General features: G+C 43.9%; 1 protein-coding gene across 6 annotated transcripts in view; it reads right to left on the bottom strand.

The window, feature by feature from the left end:
• The window catches only part of GRIP2 (glutamate receptor interacting protein 2), a 223,587-nt gene that overhangs the window by 96,692 nt on the left and 99,519 nt on the right, over positions 1-27,376 (bottom strand). The gene's annotated exons all lie outside the window — the stretch shown is intronic.

Raw genomic sequence — 27,376 nt, 5'->3', positions numbered from 1 at the left:
TGGCTGAACTTGCATAATTTCTGAGCCCCACTGATGACCAATCGGTTTGCGACCGGCCCGATTCACTAATCTCTCCTGAGATCCACTTCCAATCCGTGCATGCAAAGTAAACAGGGATGCGATTCACCAACGGGATTTTTAAAACCGACTGGGCCAGCCGATCAACCCAAGAAGCGACTGCTGGGGACCAGTCAAAAATGTCTTTCCGACTCTCCAGTTCCACTGAAGCCCTGCTCTCTGCCCCCCCCCCCCCCCAATACTCTTTCCTGGATCTCTCCTGCCTGCTCTGCCCTGAATCGCCATCTTACCCCACACTGCAAGCCCATGGTTTTAACCTGCGGATTTAAAGCTGGGCTACAAAAAAGTAAGAAAAAGTTAAAATAAAAAAGTCATGGCTCAGAGGGGTCTTGACGCATGTGCGGGATCACACACTAGCGATCCGTGTCGGTCAGATGAGGGCGTTCCTCCGATCGCCTTCATTTGAATTTGTCAGGCCTGCTAGGATTGGCCACGGATCGCCCAGGAAAAACGGGTTAGTGAGTCTAGTCCAAAGTCAGCGGTTGTCAGCTTTTAATGAAATACCGACCAGCACTGTCTCAGTATTAACCCATCAGTAATTATCAGCTCTTGGGGCAGGGGATTCTACAGTGCAAATAAGCAGGAGCTGGCTTCCTTCCCTTTTTTGCTTTTCTTTTTAATTAAAAAAAAAATGTAATTCATGTTTACTGAAGCAGAACGAAATGGAGCAATTAATTTACAGCAGGGGTCTCAAAGTCCCTCCTTGAGGGCCGCAATCCAGTCGGGTTTTCAGGATTTCCCCAATGAATATGCATGAGATCTATGTGCATGCACTGCTTTCAATGCATATTCATTGGGGAAATCCTGAAAACCTGACTGGATTGCGGCCCTCAAGGAGGGACTTTGAGATCCCCGATTTACAGTGACCGAGCTAGACCGAGCCTTCTTCCGGAGTAGAACCCAGTCCGTATAACCCAGTTCTCCTGAAAAAAGCTCTGAGCTATTCATGGTGTCGGTTTGAAGTCTTCAGCAGTTCTGTTGCTCTCTCTGATCAGCCACAGCAAAAGGAAGCCGAGAGCGAGGGCTTATGAAGAGTCTAATCTCTGCAACACGATTCCCTACGCTGTTCTGGGGACCCCCGTGGCCTCTTATTTATTTATTAATTTGTTTAGCTTTCTATTCCGTTCTTCTGAGAGCTCAGAACGGCTTACAATTGACATTCAGAATAAAGTTACAGGACAATAAAAATTATAGGCATTCAAAGAAGAGACAGGTGAGAAGGCGGAGAGAGAAGGGGAAGGGGAGGGTAGAAACAGGGGAGTGGAGCAAGGAGTTAAAGGAAGGGGAGCAGGGAACAGGAGAGTGGGAGGAACGAAGGGAGCAGGAGGAGGTTGTGGTTAACACTGTTCAATTGAAGAGATGGGTCTTTTTGAGTGTTGCATATGTCTGAAAGCAATTTAAATGGTCTGTTATCCACATTCATTTTAAAAATACACAGCCAGGGAAGTTAAGCATTCTGCACGCTCTAGTCAGGGCATAACTTGCTGTGAATATTGGGACGACTGTCTACTGGACAGTGGGGAGGTAAAAGGAAGGGAGAAGGGCCACTGCTTGACAGAGGGAGCAGGCAAGGGATGGTTGGTGGACAGCCGAGGAAAGAGAGAGACAGAAAGACAGACACCCGTTAATGTAATGGGCTTAAAAACTGGTTCGGTTATATCCCCCCCCTTTAAAAAGGTGGGTTACAATACCACATTCCCAATAAGCTTCGCAAACAGCCATAAGACACACGTGTATAAGTTTCATCAACATATACAATTTACCCAATAAAATGGCTCGAGATGTCTCTTCAAGAACTTCTTAAAAACAATGGCATCCTTTTGCTTTCTAAGAAACAATGGAATGGCATTCTTGGGACTTTCAACTTTGCCTTCTGTATAGTCAGAACATATAACTCAGGGGTGCCCACACTTTTTGGGCTTGCCAGCTACTTTTAAAATGACCAAGCCAAAATGATCTACCAACAAAAAAATTTAAAAGCCACAAAGCCCACTGTACGCAGAGAAAATGTGAATTATCATTTCAAAGAGGTCAAGGCAGATGACTTTATGCAATGTCACCTCAGTAACAACTAGACAAATAGACCCCTCCCTTTTTACTAAACCACGATGGCGCTGAATGCCCCTCGCAGCTCCTGACGCTCATAGGCTCCCTGCACTAAAAACTGCTAGCGTGGTTTAGTAAAAGCAGGGCCATAGTGCAAAATATAGACAGCAGATAGAAATTCTCAAAACGGACACATTTTGATCACGAAATTGAAAATGAAATCATTTTTCCTAGCTTTTTGTCTGGAGATTTCATGAATCTCGGGTTGCACTTCCTTCTTCTGTAACTCCAATACAGTGGAACCTTGGTTTACGAGCATAATTCATTCCAGAAGCATGCTCGTAAACCAAATTGCTCGTATATCAAAGAGAGTTTCCCCATAGGAAGTAAGGGAAACTCACGTGATTCGTTCCCCCCCCCCCCGAGAACCTATATCGCTCCCCCCCTTCGCGAATGCCTTCCCACACGAACCAGCGTCCCCTGCCAGCCCAAACAGAAGCCTTACCCAATATGGCATCGGCACGCAGCCCCAAGACGTGCCAGTGCCGGTGAACTAAGATCCTTCCTGTTGCCTGGGCCTTGAGCATCTGCGCATGCTCAAGACTTTCTAGCTCTCACTCTCTCCGAGATAGTAAATATAGTGGTTACTGCAGATGGGCAGACTAGATGGGCCATTTAGTCTTTATCTGCCGTCATGTTTCTATAACCATAAAGCTCTATGACATCACAATGCAGGTGTAAAAAGCCTTAGCCAATAGGAAAATGAGCCTTAGCCAATAGGGAGAGGAGGAGATAGTAGTGGATGTTGCAGATGGACAAACTGGATGGGCCATTTGGCCTTTATCTGTCATGTTTCTATAACCATAAAGCTCTATGACATCACAATGCAGGTGTAAAAAGCCTTAGCCAATAGGAAAGTGAGCCTTAGCCAATAGGGAGAGGAGGAGATAGTAGTGGATGTTGCAGATGGGCAAACTGGATGGGCCATTTGGCCTTTATCTGTCATGTTTCTATAACCATAAAGCTCTATGACATCACAATGCAGGTGTAAAAAGCCTTAGCCAATAGGAAAGTGAGCCTTAGCCAATAGGGAGAGGAGGAGATAGTAGTGGATGTTGCAGATGGGCAAACTGGATGGGCCATTTGCCCTTTATCTGCCATCATGTCTCTATGTTACTAATATTTAGGCCTCTCCATCAAAGAAATTACCAGACTACAACCTCGGTGAAACAGAGCTGTATTTCCTCGGACCTTTGAGCACGCAAAGTTTCAGATCCTGGGACCAGTTTTTAAATGGAACAAGGCTTTGGAATCAGAATTTCTGAAAGAAGCCATTGTTCTATAGTAACATAGTAAACAGTGGCAGATAAAGGCCAGCCTGGCCTCCCTATTTCACTGCAGTGGATCTGAAATGAGGCCCAGCCCTCTGGATACTTCACCACACCCAGAGGAGCTCTGATTGTCTTTTAAAACACTTTTAAGTTATGGGTGAGGTTCATTTTATTTTTTGTGTGTATCATGCATAGTGGGTTATTCTGAAGAGCCATAGAAAGGCTTCCATGTAATAGAGAAGAGAATGACATGGGGACAAATTTGTCCCCGCAGGAACTCAATTTCCCGCCTCCCGTCCCCGTGAGTTTGGTCCCCCTGTCCCTGCCGCATTCCGTAAGCTCTGCCTTAACCGCACAAGCCTCAAACACTTATGATTTTAAAGTGTTTGAGGCTTGTACAGATGAGGACAGAGGGAAGGGAGAGCATGAGTGTGGAGTGGGGGGGCAGGAGGGTACAGGGGTGCCCCCCACCCCGAGCGCCTCCTACCCTCGCTATGCCACTGGTTACATCGTTTCGCTTTGACTCGTTCAGTACTGTATTACACCTATTCAATATAAATAAATAATAAATACCTATCCTGTATAATGAACCTCCTATCTGGGATGAAGGCTCCAGTGGGGTCGCAGCTCGTGCATTGCATTCATGGCTCATTCTCTTATCAATCTTGCACCATTTGCTGCCACTCTGCCTCAGGCATCTCTCGTTGCATGCAGAGCTACGTCAAAGTCCAAAGACTCATCAGCCCCTCCTTATTCAGCACGGGTCTGATTCGTGGCTTGTGAGGTTGTGGGAGAGATGGGGGCACGATGATCAAAGATTTTGAGGCCAGTTGGACCCCAGAGTAGAATTTCCAAAGAAAGTCACTAAGGCATGTAAAACTGAACGCTTTGTTCATATTTTGCTGTGCGTTATGATATCATTGTAAGATGTTTGAAAACTCGATAAAAGAACTGGCCGTTTCCAAGGACCGAGTTAGCAGCACCAAACTAGTTAGCTGATTGCTAAGGAAGGAACACAGCATGAAGAGGAATGGAGGGAGTTCCGATTGTAGCAAGTTTCCAGGTCTTGCCGCATCTGTATAGAAAGAACCGACGTTTCAGACCTTGAGCCATCATGCTGTGGCTTTCTTCAGAAGGGAGTTCTGTCAATATTGGGGCTCTGGTTTTGTCAATGTCGCAGTGAGTCTGATGGAAGCTGGCAGAATTACAGGAAACCATTTTAAAAGGCCTCTGTCTTTGTCGTGCATCCTGCGAGATCCTTGTGAAGCCACCATCTTAGGGTCAAACTGCAGAACAGACAAGGAGAGGCCGAATGGAGAGAGAGAGATTTGTCTGACAGGGCTCTATCCTTCTGTACTTTTGGACTTGAATCCTGGCATGTGTAGAGATGCCATGTCACGCAGTTCCAGGCTGGAGATTTTAGGACAGTCCTGGATTTCTAATAATTCTATCTGAGTACATTATAAGAACAGGAAGAGTGATGTCAATGGGTAGAATCAGCTCCTACAAATAGCACACCGCTTTGGGATCCAAGTTCAAAAGCAGGACTGGGCAAAAGTCTCCTTCCTGGAACTTAGGAACTTGGACACACTATTTTTTTTTTTCCCCTGTTCTATATCCACCTCACAACTCACTTTGATCCAGTATTTCACGGATGGTCCTTAGTCAGGAACCATTACAAGAACTGCTTTTGGAACCCTGCAATCACAGATCCTAACCCACCCTCTAGGTGGCGCCACAGCATAATGAGTGTGACTCCCTTTCCCTGGTGCTATGAATTTTATCGCTGCGGTATTCTCAGTTCCAGTTAATCTTAATAATAATAATCATAAGTTTATTCTTTTATACTGCCATTACCAAGAGTTCTAGGCGGTTTACATCATAAGAAACTGAATAATCAGCGAAATACATTCAAACCATAAAAATAAAATCTTGCACATGGCAACATGCAGCTCTACAGATGAGCCATTAGGGCTTCATAAATATTTGGCACTAGTGTTTGAAAGGATATGAAAAACCCGAGAGGTAGACTCGGCAACAATGCCTGGAAACTTTTTTTTTTTCACCAAGAAGCTGTTGGATATCTGGAATGTTCTTACAGAGGAGGTGATAAAGGCAAAAACCCTGACAGAATTCCTAAAAGAATGGGAGGGATATATACAGAAAATCCCTAACTAGAAAAGTCAGAAACCAAATATTGAATGGAGGCCTGGCCTGGTGGTTAGAGCATCTGCCTTGGCACCCTGAGGTTGATTCCCTCTCTAAGATATGTAGACCACTTTGACTGTAACCACACGGGAAGGAAGTATATCAAGTCCCCTCCCCTTTAGCTCAACAAGGCAGTGAAATGACTTTTCAACATTTTATGAAGACAGGCGGGAGGGGGGTTAACCTTCAGAAAGCAAATGGAAACAGAGCAAATTCCTGGAATTACAGAGCATGAAAGATTTTATTCTAAAGCTTACGAGGAAGGGTATTGTACGTGTGCCATAGGTGAAGGACAGACCTTGTATAAATGCTATGAATATTTTCTACTCCCTCACCTTACCCATAACATAAACACCAAAGGCAGAAAGCTGCCACCCCCCTCATGCTGGAAAAGACGTGCTCATGTAATACAGAGCTCCTGTACCCTTCAAATCATTCGCCAGTGTGAGGCCTTCAACTGCTAGAGGCGACCCTGCTTCTTCGAAGCTTTCTATTATTACTGTTCATGAATATTTCATCAGCTTTCAGAAATAAATGCACCTTAATCACCAGTGATACAATGATGGATCGTTGCAGTTTCTCCTCTCTTGGAAGAGCCATTTCATCACATCCAAATGTGACTAGAGGAACCTCTGAGCCCAGCTGGTGCAGGTGATTAATTTCCTGGGCTTTGTGGATCATTGAGGTTCAAGCCCTAACACCTGAACATCTTTGAGAGAGGAATATATAGGGCTACCAAATGGCTCCAGAAAGAGGAGGACACATCGAGACCTCAGGGTTTTTATTTCCACCGAAAGCAACCAAAGTACAGAGGACACATCGAGACCTCCGGGTTTTTATTTCCACTGAAAGCAACCAAAGTACAGAGGACACATCGAGACCTCCGGGTTTTTATTTCCACTGAAAGCAACCAAAGTACAGAGGACACATCGAGACCTCCGGGTTTTTATTTCCACTGAAAGCAACCGAAGTACAGAGGACACATCGAGACCTCCGGGTTTTTATTTCCACTGAAAGCAACCGAAGTACGGAGGACACATCGAGACCTCCGGGTTTTTATTTCCACTGAAAGCAACCGAAGTACAGAGGACACATCGAGACCTCCGGGTTTTTATTTCCACTGAAAGCAATGGAAGCAAAACCTGGAGGTCTCAATCAGTCCTTTTTCTTAAGCCTTATGGTAACCCTAATCATACAAGATTTAATCCAACCCTGACCTTGCCTTGACCTAGAAACGAATGATGGCATCCATGACGTCAGACCACATAAAACAAGAGGCGGCACTATGTCATTTCATTTGTACTGATTTATATTTCATGCTTGAACAGTATTAGATAGGGTTGCCAGATTTTAGGGTTGCCAGGCTTAAGCAAATGAGCAAAGCTTCCGAAAATCCAAGCAGCTAGACTGCTTTTGTATCGTGGGTGCCAAATCATTCCATGTACGTAGACCCACAAGAGCCAAAGCCGTCTTCCTGGTGATAGTCAATGGAGCGGGTGACAGTGGAAAGAACCAGTTGATTTTGAAGCGTAGACGGAATCAGAGATAATTAGCTCCGCTAAATGCCCAGAAATGTGCTCATACACTACTCGATAAAGCAAGGAGCAGATTTTACATTTTCTACCACGTTTCACAGGAAGCCAGAGTAATTTCTGCAAATAAGGCAGGCCTGAAATTCACAATGGGCAGCTGTTATTAACCAGACAGCTGCACTTTGTATTATCGACAAAGAAGCTATCAGATAATCAGACAGTCCCTCGTATAGGACATTACAATAATCCAGCTGTTGCAACCCCAAACAAAAGCCAGAAGGAGATAACAGGTTACGAAATGTAAGCATATGCTGCAGTTTTTAATAAAGCAGTAGAGCTATCTGATTTCATTTGATTTTTCCAGAAAATTTGTAATCTAGCCTCCATCCTAGAATTTTTAATGCCTCTTCCATTGAACTTTGCAAACAATCATAGAGCCTGAAGGGACAATATTACAGCCTGTGCAAGGCAATTCAGATTTATTTAAATTAAGGTCTAATTTGAAACAGCACCACGCATTAGTCCCCTCCCCTCTTCAGAGTCGTAGGCTAGTGTTTGAGAAAAGGAGGTGCCCCATTAGCCAACTACACAGTTCCAAAGCAAACTCAGAAGCACAGAAGCAGTGAGCATTGCCAGAGGATGTGGTAAGAGCAGATAGCATAGCTGGGTTTAAGGAAAGTTTGGACAAGTTCCTGGAGGAAAAGTCCATAGTCTGTTATTGAGAAAGACATGGGGGAAGCCACTGCTTGCCCTAGATCGGTAGCATGGAATGTTGCTACTCTCTGGGATTCTAGAATCTTGTTACTCTTTGGGATTCTGAAATGTTGCTACACCTTGGATTTTGGCCAGGTACTAGTATCCTGGATTAGCCACCGTGAGAACGGGCTACTGGACTTGATGGACCATTGGTCTGACCCAGTAAGGCTATCCTTATGTTCTAACCAAACAGGCAGATGATCTTGGTGGGAGGGAGGCGCTTGCTCCAGTGGGGTGGGAGAGGACTTCTTGCCTACGGCTGAGGGAACTTTAAACTTCCTACATTGATATTTTATATTAGATGAGGTGGTGTTTACATATTTGTGGGGGGTTCTAAATGCACTTAAATTATGGTGGGCTCCAATATACTTATTCAGTAGGGCCCACCCAAGGGTTAATCTATTTTGTTCTTCCCTTGCTTGATACATCTTAAAGCAGTTTTATGAATTCAAAAGTTGTTTCAAGGCAGACAATATTCCCATAAATCGGGGTGCTCTGGTTTCATAAAGATCTTTCTTAGTCTTGGTGGTGGAAATGCCAAGTCAAGGACTCCCCCTCAGCCTTCTTATTTATTTATTCAAAATATTTATAAGCCACATTTTCCTACAAATTCTAGGAGGTGACAATATCAACATCAAGCAAAACATACAGTAAATCATGGTAATCTCTCTTTCAAAATTCCATGCGTATACCCTTCCAAAAGCATGACCAAAAAGATGTGCTTTCAACAACAGCGGCGAGGGTGAGAGAAGTCCACGGCGGTAGCACCCCACCCTCTTCTCCGCCCCCTCCAGTGAAATGTAGGCCCCTTCCCTTCCCAGCACGAGCAGCAACTCCATCCTACCGCTTGTGCCAACATCGGCTCTTCCTCTTACGTCAATTCCTATATATAATAATTATAAAAGGGGGAAGATTATTTGCGTCATTGGGGTCTTTAGACGCCAAAATCTGGCACTTCTATCAAAGAATCCTAATCTATACTTCGTTGTTCACCAATATATATTTTCTATCCAGTATGACATCATCACTTGTCAACCAATCAACCGACAGAGGCTGTCCTTAGGTTTGAACAAAGAACATTCCTTTTGGCATAGAGAAAAGTTTCACAAATCATATTTTTGTTTATGCATAAAACATTATAACATACCCAATACCCTTTTTGGCATTCTCAAAAAGGTGAAATCAAACCACTTGTCTGTGTCAGACGACACACTTGCTTTGGAAAACTGACAGTTTCAAGTTTCACTGACACGCAGACTCGAAAGACCCAAACCCCTTCCTATGCTGGAGGTCAAACTAGCTGACCTTTCCTGTTCTGGGCCTCTCAAAGACTGGTACATTAGCTAGATTGTGAGCCCACCGGGACAGAGAGGGAAAAATGCTTGAGTACCTGATTGTAAAAACCGCTTAGATAACCTTGATAGGCGGTATATAAAATCCTAATAAACTTGAAACTTGAAACTTGGTACAGTGTCTCTGGCTCTAACTATTTCCAGATGTTGCCTCTTAGGTCCCTTAAAGTTTCTTCAAGTTTAAAATATATAAAATATGTTTTTCAAAACCAATTCTCATGTTTAATATGTAATACATATACATGTAATATATATATACATGTTTAATTCACACATCATTCATACCACATATCACACACATAATCACTCATGGGATCCCAACACACACACACACACATCCACAACACGGTATATTGCATTCATAAGATACATATAACTATCTGTACTCAAAAAATGTGAAACTCTATATCTTCCACAAGCCAGACGGAGAGGTCTGGTATTAATTAGAGCCGTGAGGCTCAAAGCGGGAAACTCAGAGAGAACAAAGAGAGACAGAAAACAAGATGGAGTCATTAAAACAAGATGGAGTCATTAATCCCTCTAGAAGTATGTTACGCATTACCTGATTCCCTCTATGGTCTAGCTTAATAGCCAAATACATAAAGAGAATATTATTATACTTTTCCTTAATATTAATCTGTAGTGTGTTTTTCTGGCCTTGGCTATATCCATATTCAGATTTTTATTCACCAACTTTTCTGTACGCTTCTATTTGGTGTGGCCTTAAGTAACACACGTTTGTATCTAACTAGAGTTACCCAGAACCATAAGAAAAGCCGGCGTTTTTGTAGAAAAAAATCCACAAACTACTTCACCAACATGTCCTGCACACTGTCCATTCCATTAACACATTTTAACCCCTACAGCCCAAGAGCGAGTGCCACTCCTCAAAACGAGGAGACGAGGCATAGGTGTCATATTACTCAAATCAAGACCTGGGCTCCCTCAACCTGAATCATCGTTGACCAGTAGGTCTCAAGTTGAATCTATCTAAAAGTTGGAACATCCAATGATTGCAGTGTACGAGTAGGGTCTATATATTTTAAGAGTGGCTGCAAATGAAAAAAGGTGCTTCATTATTCAATGCCTTGAAGATTAATAAGAGAACCTTCTCATGCCCTCACTTTTTGTGGAAGATGGCCAGGGATAACCCTAATCTTCATGGCACGATAAGGCTCATTTGTTAGAAGACATCCCAAATCCATCCAATGGAGGTAGTGTGCAAGTGTTCCTTTCAGGCACATTTCCTGTGGATATCTTGAAAACATGACTGAGCGGGTGTGTATCAGGACTGGTTTGAGAACAACTGGCCTACAGAAAACATCCCAAACTGAGAGAAATGTTCTCTCATCAGAGATCGAGGGAGGGTTAAGACTGCCCTGGCATTTCCTTTCTTTCTGGAGAGTTTCCAGTGTTGCAGCAGCCTGTCATATCATCTCCTTTGCTGAGTTATTCACGCTCTCTTTAGGTTTTAACAAAATCAATTATGATATTATTAAACGGAGGTGCTAAAATGAACAAGCACAGAATCTGGGTTCTGCCTCTTCATGAGTCTTCTGGAGAAACCATGGATTAATGCTTTTTTTTTTTTTGTTAATGAATGAGTTCTTGAGGTTTTAGAAAGAACCACAAAGTTTTGAAGAAATGCCAGAAGACTAGAAGGGATGAACTGAGAGGTCTAACGGTACATAAATACATTTTTATGTTATGTTATATTAATTCTCCTGTCTGCTGTCCATGCTACATCATTCCTGGTCCTGGACAGATCCTTCTTTAATAGATCTTGTACAGATTCTTTCAAGTGCCAAGATCTAGTAGAGAAAGCTAGATTATTCCCCCTCTCCAAGGTGAAGAGAACGAGAGGGCACTCTCTAAAGTTAAAAGAGGATAGATTCCGTGCAAACGAAAGGAAGTTCTTCTTCACCCAGAGTGGCAGAAATCTGGAACGCTCTTCCGGAGGCTGTTATAGGGGGAAACACCCTTCAGGGATTCAAGAAAAGGTTAGATAAGTTCCTGCTAGACCAGAACATACGCAGGTAAGGCTAGACTCAATTAGGGCACTGGTCTTTGACCTAAGTGCCGCCGCGTGAGCGGCCTACTAGTCTGACCCAGCAGCGGCAAATCTTATGTTCTTATTACTGCACAAAAAGGGGTCACTTTGAACCAATTTATGAGCATTCAAAAACCCATGTCAGAGCTATGGGCAGAAATACTGGCAAATATATTATAAACAGTTATCTGATCTTCAGCACTGGGCTGACTGTAACTAAGTCTTTCAGATTTAACAAGAATCCCAAAGTGCCACTGCTTTTATGCCATAAATGGGATTAGTGTTCATTGAAAGTTTATTATTTACGCTGCTTAGATCCAATACATGGAGGGTTTTCCACGCTTCATTCACAGCCTGTGCTTTCCACACATTATAAGCACCACATTATGTGAAAGCAAAGAGATTAAACTACTTAAAGCCGTCGCCTGAAAATCACCGATAGTTAATGAAAACATCTGCAGAAAAACTGAAAGTGGTGAAAACCATGGTAAAGTTAGCAAATACAAATTTTTTTCTGCAGTTTTGCTAAGAGACTGTAGGGGGCAGAATGGAAAAGTAACATCAGAAAACATTCTTTCCTGGTCAGGAGAAAAAGGTTAAAACAAAACCACTGTGGAGAAGATGATGCTTTATTAAAAGTTCAATCTAATAATCCACAAAAGGAATACCTAGGTCCCAAAACGTTGGGGTCTGTGCACCCAACACAGTTCATGTTTCGACAAAACTGTCTTCATCAGGGGTCCTATAAATCAGTGTTCAACCTTTTGACACCTATGGACCGGCGGAAATAAAATAATTATTTTGTGGACCGGCACCGGTCCGCAGACCGGCAGTTGAAGAACACTGGGCTAAGTCGTTCCCATCTCCACCCAATCTCTGCCCCAGACCCGCCCCCATAATAGTACTAAGTGTAACACCATTTTTTTCATTCATTTTTCATATATACATACAATATAATCGTATTAACAACTCATAATGGTTAACCACAAAATTAAAATACACAAAGCACACTGTTTTTCAACATTCATTCCTAACAAAAAACAGATAACCCCATGCAAATGCAGGACCAAAAACTAAAAGTACTAATATTTTACAAACAAACCCTAAGATGCAAGACTCTGCAAGCAGCACAACCCCAGAGGAAAAGAAACAAATGCATTTCTTCCTGAATAGTGTAAAATATAGACAGCAGATGAAAATTCTCAAAATTGACACAATTCAATCACTAAATTGAAAATAAAATCATTCCCCCTACCTTTGTTGTCTCCCTCCCTCCATCACGGCTGTCTTCCTCCCCCTCTGCAAGAAACATACTAGCGCCCCCCACTTGGCTGTTTTATGCTGCCTGTGGCTGGCTCCCTCTTCATCACTGTCGGTCCGCGGCCTGAGGAGATCAGTGCACAAAGCCACGTATGGCAGCTCCTCGCGTGTCCCTTGCATCATCCAGAAACCTTCCCTCTGATGTTGCGATGTCAGAAAGAAGGCTGCCGGATGATGTGCATAGGAGCCGCCACCCGCAGCTCTGTGCACTGATCTCAGGCCTGAGGCACGGACCGGCGGCTGAAGAACACTGCTATAGGCCATCTTGGATGAATTTCTTCAAAAAGACAGCAAATGAGTCCAAATTAAAAATATACATACGTAAAATCATGCAGTTTAGGAGAGACTGGTAAATTCTATGCGAGAGCGACAAGGTAAAACCTTTTTCTTCCCACCTATTTTTTTCACTAGGATGTCAAACTGCTGATTATAACAATTACAAAGACGCCATGTCACCGATGTCTGATGGTTACAAGACGGAGCTTAATTTCTGCTGTAATTTTAGGGTTGTGGCGTGCAACAATTTTTATTCTGCTCAGTTTCCCACATTCTCTGTAGATTTCCTGCTTTATTTATTTATTTTTTACGCGTTTCCAGTTAATCGAAGGTTATCTTGCTTTAAGCAATCACGAATGTTCAATTTTCCAACTGTAAAGGGAATTAAACATTAGCGTATTTGAGAGACTTGTCATTCCAGACACTTTCTATTTGCAATAAATTGCCACTTAACATAAAAGACAAGACCTGAAAATCTTTAAGTATTTTAAAAATTCTTGATTTCAGTCACTTTGAATATTAGGAGGTTAAGAGATTGCTCAATAATGGGGTTTCTAGCCACGTTAGTCCATTTTTAAGGTGGACTGTCCGCTTACTTTCATCCATGACCTCTTTATCTTGGAGGCTACCTTCCCTCACATCCACCTTGCCCAATTGGTCAAGGAGGTGGTGTCGGGTTATTACTCTTGCCATCTTCAGGACATAGAAAAATGTCCTAATGCCCAACCCTAGTAATTAGCATTTCCTTCTGCAGTGGTTTGGCGCTTTGACACTCTTCATGCTGTTACATGCGCAGATCCCGAACTCAGCATTTTCCGCGGCTGGAGAGGTAACACCACGAGCTCAGAGACTTAACATGTCTGAGGTTCCATCCTGATTAAGGTCAGAGCGGCCAACATTTATTAAAAGAAAAATTCTACTGCTGTATTGGCTTTTTGGAGGATGAAGCAGGATGTCAGGTGCAGAAATATTTATTAATCTCTGAACTAGAAAAATGTGCTTGGTTGAAAAGATTTACGTACTCTCTGTTCCCGGCACACTGTAACTTCCAGCAAAATGAATATTAAAAAAAAAATGGGGGAGATTTATTGACTAATTACTTTCTCAAAACGATGATGGTGGGGTGGGGTGGGGGGGCCCACTGAGGACTTGCGTGTTCCCACTTCGCACTGTAGGTCAGACTCTGGGTTCCTTTTTCTCCATTATTCTCTCGAGTCACGCCAGGGCGAATAACCTTTGTCTTTGCTTGCAGTTATGAGGACTACTTGGGGTCTTTCATCATCTGAAGCCTTACAGGAGAGGCAGAGGAAGCGCTGCTGGCCAAGAAATCAATCACCATCTTATTTACCTTAGAGTTTCCACCTGACTGGAGCCCATCGATATTCAGTGTAAGGATGGAGGACACAATCCTTTGCTTGTCACAGGACAGACAGTGAAGCCACCAGCTGCTCTGATTTTACTCTAATGAATCTGCAAGTGATATTTGCATATATTGGGGTTAAGATCCCCTGAAACCCAGAAGCAAATGAGAAACAAATCATCCTTCAATTGATTGGTTCATCCCAAAACAGCAGTAAAGGGAGACGCCTCCCCCCCTTCAAAACCTAGTGCTTTACATTCAGGGATTCAAGCATTTTTCCCCATCTGGTCCCGGTGTACCTGGTGCAATGGAGAGATTAAGTGACTTGTCCAGGGTCACAACGAGCAGTGAAGGTTTGAACCCACAACCTCAGGGCGCTGAGGCTGAAAGTGAGCTAAGTCTAGGACAATCAAGTCATTATGACATCACGGATGAGGTTGGCTCTTATTGGTGGAATGAGGCATTATGACATCACAATACCAGCTCTGATTTCACACTATTATTTATTCAGCTCCCAGGGGAGCTCAGAACAGTTGACATGAATTTATTCAGGTACTCAAGTGTTTTTCCCTGTCTGTCCCGGTGAGCTGACAATCTATCAAATGTACCTGGGGCAATGGACAAGTTTCTGGGTGTAAAACGGGTGGCAGTCAGTAAGACACTGATTGGTGCCAGCTGAATATCAGATCCAGTATTTATTTGGGAAAACACAAACCACAAGAAAAAGTCTGGTGCTGTAACAAGTCCACGACAGACAGCCTGAAAATAGCACTGCAAGATCCAGCGGATTAGGCCCTCACCACATACTTTGCCGAATTTACACAAAGGTTTTTAATGGGGCAACTCTAGGTTTTTCTAGGTTTACAAAAAAATAAGTGATGCCAGGTACTTAAGAACCTTTCCAAAATACCACCAGAGCCGACACCAGTGACAATACGTCAAGCTCCGTCTCTAGCGGTCTTCAAATCCAAGCTGCTTCAACTCCTAACTTCCACTTACCGTTCCCTTTACCCATTGTATCATTCCTTCTTCCAGAAACACCCCAATCCCAAGACGTCCCTGTCTGTAAGTTCTTCTGAGCAGGGACCATGTATTGAATGTTAAATGTACAGCACTAGAAATGATAAATAGTAGTATGTGAAAAGGAGCTTTATACATCACAGCCAAACAATACCCAAAATATTCACATCTCCAGGCACAGCACAAAACAGCTGAAACTCCACCTGAGCTGCCTCCTGCAGTGAATTCTTTTTAACATTCTGAACTAACATGAAGGAAGCAAACTCTCTTAAAATGTTTGCTTCTATTTCTTTGCAGAGAGATTTAGCGCTGTGAAAGCAGATGAACGCAAAGACAGCAGAACAAATCCTTCTTCTGTACAAAATGTGAGCATTTTGAGGGCAGAGTGGTTAAAAAGCTACAGGCTCAGCACCCTGAGGTTGTGGGTTCAAACTAGAGAATGACACGGTGGCTGTTACCAGCGGCTAGCCCCGGGTAATCCGCTGAAACGGGGGGTGGGGGAAGTGCTCACTGTGGGCACGGGGACAAGGCCATCCACTGCCCCGTGGAGCGGTGAATGGCCTTGTCCCCGCAGTTAAGGGAGAGAATGTGTGCGGTCACCGATCACCCACGGCCCCCTCCTTCTTTCCTATCTACCGGCCAAATCTATTTCCCTCCCTCACTCCCCTTTACCTTCGCGGCGCATTAGTTTCCAAAGTAACTTGCTCAAGCCGGCCGAGCCTGCCTGCAGTTGCGTGTGTCTGTGGGCGGAAGCTTCTCCTCTGATGCAACTTCCGGTTGCGTCAGAGGAGAAGCTTCCGCTCACAGACGTACGCGACTGCAGGCAGGCTCGGCCGGCTTGAGCAAGTTACTCTGGAAAGTAACTTAAAACGCGCCGCAAAAGGTAAGAGGGAGGGAGGGAGATTCTCAGGCCATGTGAGGGGTGCTGAAGGGTGGTGGTTGAAAAGAAAGGAACAGACGCAGGAGGGGAGTGGAGAGCAACAGACGCTGAAAGGAAATGGTGAACAGAGAGTGAGGAGAAGATGCTGGAAGGGAAGAAGACAGAGATGCCAGACTATGGGGGGAAGCGGAGGGAAGAAGATGGGTGCCAGACCAATTGGGGGAGGGGTGAAGGGAGAAGCACAGTAACAGAGCAAATGGAAGTCACTGAGAGAAGACAGACAGTGGATGAAGGAATTGAATGAGAAGATGAGGAAAGCAGAAACCAGACAATAAAGGTAGAAAAAAAAAATTATATATATATATATATATTTTTGCTTTAGGATAAAGTAGTATATTAGTTGTGTTGATAAAAATGTATAAACATCTCTTTCTCTAGTTCAGCAGCCAGAACTTTGATTTATAAGGAAGGAATAAGCTAAATATTGCAGTACTGAGGCTTGTATGGATGCTGCGGGGATGGGACAGTGACGGTGACGGGGACACATTTTTTCCCCCTTGTCATTCTCCAGTTCAAACCCACGCTGCTCCTTGTGACCCCATTGTCCCACATACATTAGACAGATTGTGAGCCCACCGGGACAGACAGGGAAAAATGCTTGAGTACATGAATAAATTCATGTAAACCGTCCTGAGCTCCCCGGGGAGAACGGTAGAGAAAATTAAATAAATAAATAAGGGCATCCCCCACCGGAAATGGCACCGCTCCCCTGGCTTCAGTGACATCTTCCATGCCAGAGGTCTCCATTCTCTAAATGGTTTGGAAGACCAGAAAGAAAGTTCTGTGACAGAGAAGCTTCACAGTGTGGTGTTGACTCTTTCCATACACTCCTTCCTGTTTTCTCTCTCTCTCTTTCCTTCTATCGATCCTGCCTCGTCTTATGAGAAGCCTGTTGACCTGGAAGAGCTGAATTGCACCCCTGCCCCCAACACACACACCTCTCTCTTACCCTTAGACTACAAATGCCCCGTCCACGCTCGCCCAAATAAAACTTTAGAGAATATCAGCCATATCGAGTACAGTAATTAGGCACCAGACACTTTATTGGGTGAAAAGCTGGCCGCAGCTTGCTTTATTGTAAAAAGTAATTAAATAAACAATTAACAATGCAGCACCTCCCGCGTTATAGCCCTCCTGGACCTCCATGCTCCCTTTTTCTGGTCACTTGACCCAAAAATATTTGATCGCTTCTAAAGAACCGCTCGTCACCTGATGAGCCAAGACCCTGTAGCTTGGGATTACCACAGCTGCGACAACCCAAAGCTCCATTACCGCCCTCATCATGAAACCCAGATACAAGGGGCGGGTGGGAGGGAAAGTCGCCTCCGAGGCGCAGGGGCTTCCCTGCTCCTCCCTACTGCCCAATCACTTTTATCCTCCTGTTTGCCCGCCACCCCCTTTCTGGGCCTAGCCCTCTCAAAAGGTCTCCAGGGGCGACCAACTCAGGCCATCCAGCCTATTGTTACGATCGCCCATCGAAACCCGCTCTCAGGCTCTGTAATACATTGAGGCTTAGTACAACTTGTTGGCGTGTTTCCTCCTGAGAGCAGTGCCATGGAGTGGTATCACATCAGCTGAAAAGGGGCATTTATATGTCATTGCCTGGTACGTTATGATTACCAAAGATTATAGCCGAGTTCAAATCCAAACTAGGTGTCTGTTTAAAATAATCGAGCCTGACACATACCCTTTTCTCAAATAAGTTGGAGAAGTCGAAGATGAGGGATTCAAAAAGGAATGGGCTCATATCTGCACCCCCTCCCCTGTAAGTGAGGTGCCCCAGACCAGACTAGCTGCTTTGGAAACCAAGTGCCAGGCCTCACAGCACCTAATTCTGTTTCAAAGAGCAATCCACAATCATGCCACATTGGTATCCACACCCGTTGCCAGAGTCACAAAATGTAACTTATAAAGCAGCCAGGCTGCAGCCTTCTGGAATTGGCTGGCTAATGAGCATTCGTTTAATTCCACGGTTGCCAGGCTGTGTTGCCCTTTCACTCCTAGAAACTCTTGGTGGTCCACATTCACTGCCCTCCTTCCAGTGCTCAATGGACTGAAGCTGGAAAGGCTCGGGGAAGGGTCACAGGACAGACCGACCCCAGGCAAAACGCTGACTGTGACATTCCAACACATCATATATTCTTTCCGGCAGTGGTTACAATGCAAAAAGAATTAGCACCTCGGCCAATTCCATATTTTCTCTCCATCATTTGTTATATAAAAGTGTGCTTAGCTAGGCAATCAATGGCAAACATTGAGACCATTACAGAAAATGAGCAGCTGGGATCCACTCTGCCATGTGGACGCGACTCCAGCAAAGCATTAGCACTAGGATTAATAATTTATCAAATGTTCCGTTAATCAGTCATGCCATCTGCGAGAAAAAAATGTATGCCTTACCACCAATACACAGACTCAGACTACACAAGCCTTCCTGGCAGGTCTCGGGGCTAGGCGGCTCCTCCTCTTCCACCTGGCACCCTGGTCCTTTCTTCCTCGAAGGCTTCTTGACATTGCCCAAGACTCTGATGACTTTGTTCATCTGCTCCTGTCTCAGAGAATCCAGAGCGTCCGGCTGCCGCCCCCAGCAGCTCTGCTTTTAATCCAGGTCGGATCGCGGGCCAGTGTCAGACTGAGGGACTCGAGCCCGACTGTTCAGAGCGCGTCTTACTCCAAGAATTGTTCCTGTCAAGAGCAGCCCCCGGTTCCCATAGGCATGTGTGGGCTGACTGACACGTTTTCTTTCCTTTGATGACTTATAAGAGCTAATAACTCATAGGGAGCAACTCCCTCAAGGAGCTGGTTTTCGCTTCCTTTTTTTTTTCCAAATGCATTATTCTGCCACATTCCTCGGGCTAAGTGTTCAAAAGAAACTGAAAATCTTCAGAAGTCTAGTTTCATAGCTGATGGGGGAAATATTATATACATATGCATGTATCTATAACATTACCAATAAATAAAAAAATTGCATTTGATGCATATCTGATGCTGCTTTCCAGTTGTCAAGGTAATTTGACAACTTCCAGATCAGCAGTGAACCCCTTAAAAAGAAAAGCCAGCAAGATTTAGGCAAGATCTGTGAAAGTGACCCTCCTAGGTCTTTATGTGTTTAAAGTGAGCACAGCCAGGAATGCTGGCCCAGGTAGCAACTTTGGTCTTTTGCCCGATGCTGGTTCATGCATTAGCACAGAAAAGCCAAGAAAGTGGTCAGGCAATTCACTGGCCTTACGTTCTCGTGCACAACTGGCATCATACCCAAGCTTCTGGGCCAAATTATGCACATATCTCTGATGAATATTCATTGTGGATTTGGAACAGAGCGTGATGGCTCAGAAGGACCGTAGACCCCATCTGCTCTGCCCGTCCCTCACAGAATGCCACAGAGCCAGCCGTCTTAGGCTTTGCCCCTCATTCCTTGTAAACAGATCTCTGCACTTACTGACAGCTTCTCCCTCCACCACTTCAAGTGAGGAACTGTTGCATGCACACCCTAAAAAAATCTCAAATCATGACCTCTTCTAGAAATTAAGTCTCTTTGATGTGTTGCATTTGAACATCTGTATCATCGCTTCTCTTTTTTCCTTCTCTAGCTCTGTACAACATCATTTCACAGGCCTATCACTTTAACAGCTTTTCACTGGGCTTCATCTATTCTATTTGCTAAAACAATATTCCAGTGTCGGTCTCATCACGACCTGTTCAGGATCATTGCCATCTTTCCACTTTAGTACTGGCCTGGACCTTGTCACCCAGTTTTCTATCTGCAGACTCTTCTGACTGGTGAACATCAGTGTCTTCATTTGCCCCTCATCAAGTACTGTTTGCCCCCTACGTTCTCTGCCATGGCTGCCAGCCTCATCCTCCTTCTAGCGCCCAGGAATACAGCAACTCATCTTGCCCACAGCCACCAACCCTCTTGATCCATGGCAGCTTCCAATTTTTCTTTAAGCACCGCACAAGCAAACTTATGCATATGTGTGGAAGGATGGATTGACAGATACAGAGACAGAAGGACCAACACCCCTGAAATGGGCACAATTGCTCAGTGAAACATGCCAACACCAATGCTTTGCCCAACTGCACGACTGTTCCTTCCTGTACGAACAGCATCGTTTGGAGAGAAAGCTGGATTTCGTCAGGAATACATTATTTATTATCGCCACGGCGCATGAATTATCCGTGGACACTGATGCACTCAAATCTTGCCTTCACATTTCTACATGTGTTTTGTGTAAAGAGCTAATTCTACTAGTAAATGAACACAAATCTGCTGAACGTCCCCATTCCCCCCCAATGGCCCATCCAGTCTGCCCATCTGTAGTAACCATTATCTCTTCCTCTCTCTAAGAGACCCCCACGTGCCTATCCCAGGCTTTCTTGAAATCAGACACAGTCTCTATCTCCGCCACATCTTCCGGGAGACTGTTCCAAGCATCTACCACCCTTTCTGTAAAAAAGTATATCCTTAGATTACTCCGGAGCCCATCATCACCTCTTTAACTTCAACACATGCCCTCTCATGGGCACAGGTCCAGGAAGTGATGTCAAAGGAGGAGCTGACGCTGGTGCGAACAAGAAGGTTGGTGTGCTGCTCGTGCTGCAAATGTTAACGAGGGGAGGGGAGGGAATGTATCTATTGTTTTCCATAACCAGTATCCTCCACCCCTCCTTCCGTTAGCTTAGAAATGCAAGGTCATGCATTTGGGCTGCAAAAACCTAAGGAAATGGTACAGATTAGGGAGTGAAGAGCTTATGTGCACGACAGAAGAGTGGGACTTGGGTGGGATTGTATGTGATGATGTTAACGGTTGAAAAGGTGACGGCGAAAGCTAGAAGGATGCTAGGTTGCATAGGGAGAGATATGGCCAGTAGGAAAAATGAGGTATTGATGCCTCATTTAGAATATTGTGTACAATTCTGGAGGCGGCACCTTCAAAAAGATATAAAAAGGATGGAGTTGGTCCAGAGGAAGGCTACTAAAATGGTCTGTGGTCTTCATCAAGATCTCTATCTGTATACTTTGGAGGAAAGGTGGGAGAGGGGCGATATGATAGAGACGTTTAAATACCTACTTGGCGTAAATGCGCATGAGTTGAGTCTCTTTCATTTGAAAGGAAGCTCTGGAATGAGAGGACATAGGATGAAGTTAAGAGGTAATCTAAGGAAATACTTTTTACTGAAAGGGATGCGTAGAACAGTCTCAAGGAAGACTGTCTGAATTCAAAAGGGCCTGGGATAGGCATGTGGGATCTCTCGGAGAGAGAAAGAAATAATGGTTACTGCGGATGGGCAGACTGGATGGGCCATTTGGCCTTTATCTGCCATCAGGTTTCTATGTTTTATCCTGTTTTGTAAGCAGTAGAGCTCTAATTTTTCAAGAGATTTCCCCATAGGTACAAAATAGAGAAAATCTTCCAAGGGCAGTCCTTGTACCTACCCAGAACAGCTGTTTATCCTTTACTGTAAATCCTGAGAGGGACTTGCATTTTCTCACGGCACACATTTTGCCCCAGCGCCTCAGGCTCTCGCACTCATTCCAGCCTCCTTTATTAACCTCCTAACAGTCTTTCTTTCTCCCTGTCAGATTCCTGCTCCTTTGTGCTTCCAACTCTATTGAACTAGGGCTGCGATGTGGCGCTGTGAATCTTTATTTCCAACCATCCAACTTCGCTGTGGTTAACATGGACTCAAAGTAATTTTAACCCTTTGTTTGGAGGAATGCATCTAAATTAGAAAGGGAATTATCTGCCTTAACAAAATGCTCCCTCCCCCAATAGTCGGCTCCCACACCAATATCTGCTCTGAGGAAAATGTCTCGGCAACATTTAAGGCTTTCTGCGTCTCTCCTCTAGACATTAAGATATGTATATTCGGCCTCGCAGCTTTCTCAAAGCTCTTTTCAAAAAAATACTACCACGGAGAGGGTGGAGGATGCCTGGAAATTCCCCCCCCGAGGTAGATGGTGGTGATGGAAATCAAAAGAGCGTGGGATAAACACAGAGGATCTCGAAGTAGAAAGCAAGTGGCATAAATTGAGGTCTGTGGGTGCAATGTGACTGTCGGTGATGGACTCCTCAAAAGTGCACTAGGACAAGACGAAAGCTTCGGTTTTTCCCATCATAGGAGTAAGTCTGTGAAACAAGTTAACAGGACCTCAAAGCGCTCTCACGGATACTCAAAAGTTCAAGACCACACTCTTTGTAGAAGCACTAGGATGAATGATGAACGCTGTGGCTAAATTCTTCTTACTGACCTTCCCACCATTGGGCTTTCTACTGCTGTACTATGCATTTTTCTATAACATAGGCACACAAGCTGCATAAGGGAGGTATACATGTGTTCAGGGCTTGGGTAGGTACAGGCAGGTTCCACATTCACACTCGGAACTTACGGAAGTTATGTGCTAAAGTGCTGCATTTAGGTGTACTGTCCACATTTCTGTCTGCTATTGACACGGCATATGTGGGCATGCCTAAATGTTGGCATGTAAATGCTGGTTCGCAATAATATTCTAGGTGCTCTTGATGGAATTGCTCCATATAGAATAGAAATGAGAGCTCGTTAATGCGCTTATTCTAAAGTAAGCTGGCCCTTCCACATAAAATTTTGCACTTAACAGGTGCAGCTACTGCAGTCATAATAACTAACTTTATTTTTTTATATACCGCCAGCTATCTTGCGACTTCTAGGCGGTTTACAGTTAAAGAATACAATAAAAGAAATACAATAAAAGAATACAATAAAAGAATACAATAAAAGAAAATGTAAATACAATAAAGAGAGGCTTTGCGTACAATGAATTAAGGAGTATAGCAGTAAACTTCTTGCACTATGACTTACAGAGTAAAGCAGGTTACATCTGTTAATATTAATAATGTTAACAACAGTTTGTGTGTTGCAAGGCCCGGAAGTGCCAAGCTGTTTGCTCAGAAGTAGAAATATTCCGTGATTTGGATAGAGTGTTCGTAGTTAGTGATTAGGGGTTGGGGTTAACAGTTTGCAAGTTTAGTTATGTGATGATGTTGCGAGGGGGTTGATGTTCCGGTTCGTTGCCTAGGTGTTTCAAGAATAGGTAAGTTTTTAGGTGTTTCCTGAATTCTTCATAGTTGTTTGTGTGTGCAATGAGTTTTTCTAGGTCTTTACCCCATTTGGCTGCTTGATACGATAGCAGTTGTTGATGGTGTCTCTTATATTTGCATCCTCTAGCCGGTGGGGAGACAAATTTCATATGTGTTTTTCTTTCGTGTCTGTTGGTTGGGAATGAGAAGAGGTCTGTAATGTATTTTGGGGCTAGACCATTTAATACTTTGAAGCAGAGACATCCTAGCTTGAACTTTGTGCGCGCCTCCATCGGCAGCTAGTGTAGGAGTCGGTAAGAAGGGGTTATGTGATCGGACTTCTTCAGCCCGAAAATCATCCTGACTGCTGCATTTTGTATCAGTGTGTGCTAATTCATGAAATATCTGCTTAACATCTAAGGCCCTCTTTTACTAAGGTGCGCTAAGCATTTTAGCACACGTTTAGCGTGTTCTAAATCAACGCGTGCGCAAACACTAACACGTCCATAGGATAACATGTACATGTTAGTGTTTAGCGTGTGATTAGTGTGCACTAATATTTATCGCGCGCTGAAATGCATAGCGCACCTTAGTAAAAGAGGGGGGTAATTTCAATAAAAGTCCTGCATTATGGTAGTATAACGTATTACCATATGATGGGCAGGTTGGGCCCCGGCACAGTCGGCTGATTTCTGCAGAAACATTATCTTTCTCCTCTCCCTTTACATCCTTGCCTATGTTTTTGTCTGATTGATACTTCTTTTCTATTATTTTAATGGTGTTCTTTCCTTTTCCATTTTTTAAAAAGATTTTAAACTGCTTACCGTATATACTTGAATATATAGAGACTTACAAGATCATGAAGGGCATAGAGAGAGTAGAGAGGGACAGATTCTTCAAACTTTCAGAACATAAAAGAACAAGAGGGCATTCGGAAAAGTTGAAAGGGGACAGATTCAAAACGAATGCTAGAAAGTTCTTCTTTACCCAACGTGTGGTGGACACCTGGAATGCGCTTCCAGAGGACGTTATAGGGCAGCGAACGGTACTGGGGTTCAAGAAAGGATTGGACAATTTCCTGCTGGAAAAGGGGATAGAGGGGTATAGATAAAAGATTACTGTACAGGTCCTGGACCTGATGGGCCGCCGCGTGAGCGGACTGCTGGGCACGATGGATCTCAGGTCTGACCCAGCGGAGGCATTTCTTATGTTCTTATGAAATGTTTATTGACTGTGTAGATTTTGATTTTTTGTACGTTTTTAGTTATTTTACGAATGTTATTTGTAAGCCGTCTAATAATAAATAAATAACTAAGGCCAGTATTGCATAGACTTGTACGGTTTGTGTCCTATATAGGGTGATTCAGTGTAGGATGGGCTGGGGGAGGGCATTGATGGGAACTCTGCTAACTTGGAATATGAGGACGTTACTGGTCAGACTTTACGGTAGATATCCTGCAAACAACGGGATGGTTGGATAGGCTGGAGTGAGCTTGGATGGCAACTAGGACAATACCAGGTGGACTTTATAGTCTATGACTCAGAAATATCAAAGAAGAGACAAGTTAAAGTTAATCATGTATTTTTGGATGTACCATTCAGGTCTTTTTATCTGCCGTCATCTACTATGTTACCTGGCAGAACCCCAAAGTAGCAACATTCCAAAGCTGAAATTGTGATGTCATGATGCCTCATTCCACCAAGAGCCAACCTCAGCAGTGATGTCACAATGGCTTGATTAGATGACAACTTCAGCATTTGGAACCTAGGACAATACCAAGTGGACTTTACAGTCTATGACCCAGAAATATCAAAGAAGAGACAAGTTAAAGTTAATCATGTATTTTTGGATGGACCATTCAGGTCTTTATCTGCCATCATCTACTATGTTACCTGGCAGAACCCCAAAGTAGCAACATTCCAAAGCTGAAATTGTGATGTCATGATGCCTCATTCCACCAAGAGCCAACCTCAGCAGTGATGTCACAATGGCTTGATTAGATGACAACTTCAGCATTTGGAACCTAGGACAATACCAGGTGGACTTTACAGTCTATGACCCAGAAATATCAAAGAAGAGACAAGTTATATTAATCTTGTATTTGGAATGAGTATAACCAATGGGCAGACTGGATGGACCATTCAGGTTTTTATCTGCCGTCATCTACTATGTTACTATGTATGTACATCTGTGTCTAGCTCTCTAATGCGTGCCTTTCTTACATATAGGTCAAATCTGGGCAGAGCCTGGGTGGGACTGACACGCACAGACCTTATAGCGTGCTATAAGCCACGGCAGCATGTCTAGCAGTTCGTCGTGAGCATAAGTGCTCGCATGTAACTGCTTGTGGGTGTGTACAAAGGAAAGGAGATGCTTCCCGGTATAGAACAACCCCCCCCCCCAGGTGATCTGCCCATTCTTTACGTGTCTCTACCTCAAGCAAGTTTATAAATCTAATCTAATACACAATTTATTAAACGCACTATACCAAAAAAGTTCAAGGTGATTTACGTTCATAGAGGCCATAAAATCTATGGGAAAATACAAAAACAACCGATAATTAAAATAGCATCATAACATGAATATTACAAATAAGTCCTATCAAATTTTTACAAAAGCTTAAATAGTTGATTCCAGTCCTAATGTGAACAGGTAGATTATTCCAAATGGAAATGGTTCTTCCTGCACATAAAATGCTGTTTCCTGGCAGAAGGGGCTAATTAAATGACCCCCTAAGAATCTACATAGGGGGGGAGGGGTGTATACTATCGCTAAGCTCCTGCTGCTTAACTGAAAGCACGGCAAGCGGACCAGCCCTGGAACTCAGCAGCAGAGCTGGGCTCTCTGGGTCAGTGACAGCTTTGGATGCTTACAGACTATATCCATAAGCACAGAGGGACAGAGTCCCAGGTGTTACCCAAAACCTAGCAGCTGGCTTTAGGGCCCCCATCCTCACCACGGACAGGGAAACTGCAAGAGAAGAATCAAAGCACTGAATCTAGCCCCAGATCCTGCCTGAGCTGCAAGTTCAAAGTGGAAGAATCCTCCTCCAAACTGCCACAGTTAACCTCTTTCTGTCCAAAACATTCATAAACGGAAGAGAGCTGTTGACAAGGAACAGCATCCCGCCACAGGTCCTCCACCGGCTGAATTAGAAGAAAGTGAAACAAATATTAAAGCTGCCAGTCCTAATCTAAAGCTTTACTAGTGCTACTACTAATCATTTCTAAAGCGCCCCTAGACAAACGAGGGGGTGCTGAAAGGTTCGCAGCCCAGCCAGGATGAGAATGACGTGGCTATGGTTTACCGTACTCAATGACCCGAAACAATGTCAAAGCATAGAATTTTGTTTCTGAAAATTGGCGCTTAACAAAAAAAATAATAAAATTCAGCTACACTTCTCCCTCCATATTTGCGGTTTCAGCACTTGCCGTTTTCGCATGCCAACTCCTCCCCCCCCCCCAATTACGTCATGAGTAAAGTAGCTGTACTGTACCGATAAAAAGTTTGGCGCTTTCACTCAGAAAATCGCTGCTTCCCAGCGTGCACAGAGAAAACCGTTGCTTGCCCGCTCTCAGCCTGAAAATCGCTGCTCTCTTTACCGATATTGCCTCCTCTTCAGGAACAGCTCAGGTCTCCCACCATTGTTTGTTATTCGCAATTTCAATAGTAATAATGGTGGCAGTTACAAAAAAAAACCCCACGAACATATAAAAAGTTATTCACGGATTTCCGTATTCGCGGTTATGTCCCGCCCCTAACCACCACGAATACGGAGGGAGGAGTGTACCGTGGCAAAATAATACTCAGAATTTAGGAAGTTGGTTGGTTGGGTTGAGAACCAGAAGTGAGCCAAGTCTAGGACATTCAAGTCACTGTGACATCACTGATGAGGCTGGCTCTTATTGGTGGAATGAGGCATTATGACATCACAATTCCAACTCCTGTTAAGATGGGTTATTTTACCACTAGAGGTGCCATTTCATGCAATGAGACCTAATTTCTGCAAAATAACCCTTCTTAAAAGGTAGATCATGTGATAACTTTT

This window comes from Geotrypetes seraphini, chromosome 17 (genome assembly GCF_902459505.1).
Source record: "Geotrypetes seraphini chromosome 17, aGeoSer1.1, whole genome shotgun sequence".
NCBI classification, from domain to species: domain Eukaryota; kingdom Metazoa; phylum Chordata; class Amphibia; order Gymnophiona; family Dermophiidae; genus Geotrypetes; species Geotrypetes seraphini.
The sequence above is the reverse complement of the archived record's forward strand: the minus strand, read 5'-3'. Positions and strand labels throughout refer to the sequence as shown.